Source organism: Coccinella septempunctata, chromosome 1 (genome assembly GCF_907165205.1).
Source record: "Coccinella septempunctata chromosome 1, icCocSept1.1, whole genome shotgun sequence".
In the NCBI taxonomy this organism is placed as follows: Eukaryota; Metazoa; Arthropoda; class Insecta; order Coleoptera; family Coccinellidae; genus Coccinella; species Coccinella septempunctata.
Window position 1 is genome coordinate 25,683,109 of NC_058189.1, and position 6,390 is coordinate 25,689,498.

A 6,390-nucleotide genomic window follows, 5' to 3' on the forward strand; every position below is an offset into this window, starting at 1 on the left:
TGATGAACTTTCAAATATCCGACGTTTTTTAAAGAAAAATCGAATTTATCGTTTTTTCATTTTTCATTTTCCAGTTCACTTTGAACTGCTCTCTGGAGTGCAATTCTCTATTGAATCATCAAATGTTTAGTTTGGTGGAATCAACAAAGTAAGTATTATACACTCCATATCCTAGGACAGTAGTAGGACACCCTGATTTTTATGCAGAGGAGCAAATAGGTCATTTTAGGGGGGTCTAAGCCCTTGCTCATTTTTGACCCAAAAAATCGAGATTTTCGATATTTAGTTTTCGAGCTGGAATGGAAGCCTTATCAATGCTGATTACGAAACCGGAAATCCTAATTGGATCAAACGAATATAACAAGAGATATTGCAGATTGAAATTTTCAACTTTTGAAAAATGACATTTCCAAAATGAAAATATGAACGGTGAGAGATAGGCTTTTGAGAATGCTCGCAATAGATTCAGCGTATTTGAAAACCTTCATTTTCATACCAAGCCTTCAAATATCTGACTTTGTTTAAAAAAAAAACCGAATTTATTGTTTTTCCATTTTTCATTTTCCAGATCACTTTGAACTGCTCTCTGGAGTGCAATTCTCTATTTAATCATCGACTGTTAGGTTCGGTTGAATCAAAAAAGTGAGTTTTATACACTCCATATCCTAAGACAGTAGTAGGACACCCTGATTTTTATGCAAAGGAGCAAATAGGTCATTTTATGGGGGTCTAAGCCCTTGCTCCTTTTTGACCCAAAAAATCGAGATTTTCGATATTTAGTTTTCGAGCTGGAAGGGAAGCCTTATCAATGCTGATTACGAAACCGGAAATCCTAATTGGATCAAACGAATATAACAAGAGATATTGCAGATTGAAATTTGCAACTTTTGCAAAATGACATTTTCAAGATGAAAATCTGAACGGAGAGAGATAGGCTTTCAGGAGTACTTGTTATAGATTCAGCATATTCGAAAACCTATATTTTCATGATGAACTTTCAAATATCGGAAGTTGTTTGAAGAAAAATCGAATATTGTTTTTCCATTTTTCATTTTCCAGTTCAATTTGAACTGCTCTCTGGAGTGCAATTCTCTATTGAATCATCAACTGTTTAGTTTGGTGGAATCAACAAAGTAAGTATTATACACTCCATATCCTAAGACAGTAGTTGAACTTCCTGATTTTCAGGCAGAAGAGCAAATAGGTCATTTTAGGGGGTCTAACCCCTTGCTCATTTTTGAACCAAAAAATCGACATTTTCGATTTTTAGTTTTTGCGCTGAAATGGAAGCCTCATCAACGCTGATTACGAAACCGGAAATCCCAATTGGATCAGACGAATATAACAAGAGATATTGCAGATTGAAATTTGCAACCTTTGGAAAATGACATTTCCAAAATGAAAATCTGAACGGTGGGAGATAGGCTTTCGGGAATGCTTGCAATAGATTCAGCGTATTTGAGAACCTTTATTTTCATATCAAACCTTCAAATATCTGACTTCGTAAAAAAAAAATCGAATTTATTGATTTTCGCTTTTCAATTTTCCAGTTCACTTTGAACTGCTCTCTGGAGTGCAATTCTCTATAGAATCATCAACTTTTAGGTTTAGTTGAATCAAAAAAGTAAGTACCATACACTCCATATCCTAAGACAGTAGTAGGACACCCTGATTTTTATGCAGAGGAGCAAATAGGTCATTTTATGGGGGTCTCCCTTGCTCATTTTTGACCCAAAAAATCGAGATTTTCGATATTTAGTTTTTGAGCTGGAATGGAAGCCTAATCAATGCTGATAACGAAACCGGAAATCCCAATTGGATCAGACGAATATAACAAGAGATTTTGCAGATTGAAATTTGCAACTTTTGAAAAATGCCATTTTCAAGATGAAAATCTGAACGGTGAGAGATAGGCTTTTGAGAATGCTCGCAATGGATTCAGCTCATTTGAAAACCTATATTTTCATATCAAACTCTCAAATATCTGACTTCGTTTGAAAAAAAAACTCGAATTTATTGTTTTTCCATTTTTCATTTTCCAGTTCACTTTGAACTGCTCTCTGGAGTGCAATTCTCTATTGAATCATCACCTGTTGGGTTTGATGGAATCAAAAAAGTAAGTATTATACACTCCATATCCTAAAACAGTAGTAGGACACCCTGATTTGTATGCAGAGGAGCAAATAGGTCATTTTAGGGGGGTCTAAGCCCTTGCTCATTTTTGACCCAAAAAATCGAGATTTTCGATATTTAGTTGTTGAGCTGGAATCAAAGCCTGATCAATGCTGATAACGAAACCGGAAATCCCAATTGGATCAGACGAATATAACAAGAGATTTTGCAGATTGAAATTTGCAACTTTTGAAAAATGCCATTTTCAAGATGAAAATCTGAACGGAGAGAGATAGGCTTTCAGGAATACTTGCTATAGATTCAGCATATTCGGAAACCTATATTTTCATGATGAAATTTCAAATATCCGACCTTGTTAAAAAAAAAATCGAATTTATTGTTTTTCCATTTTTCATTTTCCAGTTCAATTTGAACTGCTCTCTGGAGTGCAATTCTCTATTGAATCATCAACTGTTTAGTTTGGTAGAATCAACAAAGTAAGTATTATACACTCCATATCCTAAGACAGTAGTTGAACTTCCTGATTTTCAGGCAGAAGAGCAAATAGGTCATTTTAGGGGGGTCTAACCCCTTGCTCATTTTTGACCCAAAAAATCGAGATTTTCGATTTTTAGTTTTTGCGCTTGAACGGAAGCCTCATCAACGCTGATTACGAAACCGGAAATCCCAATTAGATCAGACGAATATAACAAGAGATATTGCAGATTGAAATTTGCAACTTTTGAAAAATGCCATTTTCAAGATGAAAATCTGAACGGAGAGAGATAGGCTTTCAGGAATACTTGCTATAGATTCAGCATATTCGGAAACCTATATTTTCATGATGAACTTTCAAATATCCGACGTTGTTCAAAGAAAAATCGAATTTATTGTTTTTCCATTTTTCATTTTCCAGTTCAATTTGAACTGCTCTCTGGAGTGCAATTCTCTATTGAACTGTTTGGTTTGGTGGAATCAACAAAGTAAGTATCATACACTCCATATCCTAAGACAGTAGTTGAACTTCCTGATTTTCAGGCAGAAAAGCAAATAGGTCATTTTAGGGGGGTCTAACCCCTTGCTCATTTTTGACCCAAAAAATCGAGATTTTCGATTTTTAGTTTTCGCGCTGAAACGGAAGCCTCATCAACGCTGATTACGAAACCGGAAATCCCAATTGGATCAGACGAATATAACAAGAGATATCGCAGATTGAAATTTGCAACTTTTGAAAAATGACATTTCCAAAATGAAAATCTGATCGGTGGGATATAGGCTTCCCAGAATGCTCGCAATGGATTCAGCTTATTTGAAAACCTATATTTTCATGATAAACTTTCAAATATCTGATTTTGTTTAAAAAAAAATCGAATTTATTGTTTTTCAATTTTTCATTTTCCAGTTCACTTTGGAGTGCTCTCTAGAGTGCAATTCTCTATTGAATCATCAACTGTTAGGTTCGGTTGAATCGAAAAAGTGAGTTTCATACACTCCATATCCTAAGACAGTAGTAGGACACCCTGATTTTTATGCAAAGGGGTCATTTTAGGGGGGTCTAACCCCTTGCTCATTTTTGACCCAAAAAATCGAGATTTTCGATATTTAGTTTTTGAGCTGGAATGGAAGCCTTATCAATGCTGATTACGAAACCGGAAATCCCAATTGGATCAGACGAATAAACAAGAGATATTACAGATTGCAATTTTCAACTGTTGAAAAATGACATTTCCAAAATGAAAACCTGATCGGTGAGAGATAGGCTTTCCAGAATGCTCGCAATGGATTCAGCTTATTTGAATACCTATATTTTCATGATAAATTTTCAAATATCTGACTTTGTTTAAAAAAAAATCGAATTTATTGATTTTCGATTTTCAATTTTCCAGTTCACTTTGAACTGCTCTCTGGAGTGCAATTCTCTATAGAATCATCAACTGTTAGGTTTGGTTGAATCAAAAAAGTAAGTACCATACACTCCATATCCTAAGACAGTAGTAGGACACCCTGATTTTTATGCAGAGGAGCAAATAGGTCATTTTAGGGGGGTCTCCCTTGCTCATTTTTGACCCAAAAAATCGAGATTTTCGATATTTAGTTTTTGAGCTGGAATGGAGGGCTAATCAATGTTGATTACGAAACCGGAATTCCCAATTAGATCAGACGAATATAACAAGAGATATTGCAGATTGAAATTTGCAACTTTTGAAAAATGCCATTTTCAAGATGAAAATCTGAACGGAGAGAGATAGGCTTTCAGGAATACTTGCTATAGATTCAGCATATTCGGAAACCTTTATTTTCATGATGAACTTTCAAATATCCGACGTTGTTCAAAGAAAAATCGAGTTTATTGTTTTTCCATTTTTCATTTTCCAGATCACTTTGAACTGCTCTCTGGAGGGCAATTCTCTATTGAATCATCAACTGTTAGGTTCGGTTGAATCAAAAAAGTGAGTTTTATACACTCCATATCCTAAGACAGTAGTAGGACACCCTGATTTTTATGCAGAGGAGCAAATAGGTCATTTTATGGGGGTCTAAGCCCTTGCTCCATTTTGTCCCAAAAAATCGAGATTTTCGATATTTAGTTGTTGAGCTGGAACGGAAGCCTGATCAATGCTGATTACGAAACCGGAAATCCCAATTGGATCAGACGAATATAACAAGAGATATTGCAGATTGAAATTTTCAACTGTTGAAAAATGACATTTCCAAAATGAAAATCTGATCGGTGAGAGATAGGCTTTCCAGAATGCTCGCAATGGATTCCGCTTATTTGAAAACCTATATTTTCATGATGAACTTTCAAATATCTGACTTTATTTAAATAAAAATCGAATTAATTTTTTTCAATTTTTCATTTTCCAGTTCACTTTGGAGTGCTCTCTAGAGTGCAATTCTCTATTGAATCATCAACTGTGAGGTTCGGTTGAATCGAAAAAGTGAGTTTCATACACTCCATATCCTAAGACAGTAGTAGGACACCCTGATTTTTATGCAAAGGGGTCATTTTAGGGGGGTCTAACCCCTTCCTCATTTTTGACCCAAAAAATCGAGATTTTCGATATTTAGTTTTTGAGCTGGAATGGAAGCCTTATCAATGCTGATTACGAAACCGGAAATCCCAATTGGATCAGCTGAATATACAAGAGATATTGCAGATTGAAATTTTCAACTGTTGAAAAATGACATTTCCAAAATGAAAATCTGATCGGTGAGAGATAGGCTTTCCAGAATGCTCGCAATGGATTCAGCTTATTTGAAGACCTATATTTTCATGATAAACTCTCAAATATCTGACTTTGTTTAAAAAAAAAATCGAATTTATTGATTTTCGATTTTCAATTTTCCAGTTCACTTTGAACTGCTCTCTGGAGTGCAATTCTCTATAGAATCATCAACTGTTAGGTTTGGTTGAATCAACAAAGTAAGTATTATACACTCCATATCCAAAGACAGTAGTAGGACACCCTGATTTTCATGCAAAGGGGTCATTTTAGGGGGGTCTAACCCCTTGCTCATTTTTGACCCAAAAAATCGAGATTTTCGATATTTAGTTTTTGAGCTGGAATGGAAGCCTTATCAATGCTGATTACGAAACCGGAAATCCCAATTGTATCAGACGAATATACAAGAGATATTGCAGATTGAAATTTTCAACTGTTGAAAAATGACATTTCCAAAATGAAAATCTGATCGGTGAGAGATAGGCTTTCCAGAATGCTCGCAATGGATTCAGCTTATTTGAAAACCTATATTTTCATGATAAACTTTCAAATATCTGACTTTGTTCAAAAAAAAATCGAATTTAGTGTTTTTCAATTTTTCATTTTCCAGTTCACTTTGGACTGCTCTCTGGAGTGCAATTCTCTATCGAATCATAAACTGTTAGGTTTGGTTGAATCAAAAAAGTAAGTATTATACACTCCATATCCCTAAAACAGTAGTAGGACACCCTGATTTGTATGCAGAGGAGCAAAATGACCTCATTTTAGGGGGGTCTAAGCCCTTGCTCATTTTTGACCCAAAAAATCGAGATTTTCGATATTTAGTTTTTGAGCTGGAATGGAAGCCTTATCAATGCTGATTACGAAACCGGAAATCCCAATTGTATCAGACGAATATACAAGAGATATTGCAGATTGAAATTTTCAACTGTTGAAAAATGACATTTCCAAAATGAAAATCTGATCGGTGAGAGATAGGCTTTCCAGAATGCTCGCAATGGATTCAGCTTATTTGGATACCTATATTTTGTGACGAACCAGATTTTGCTCC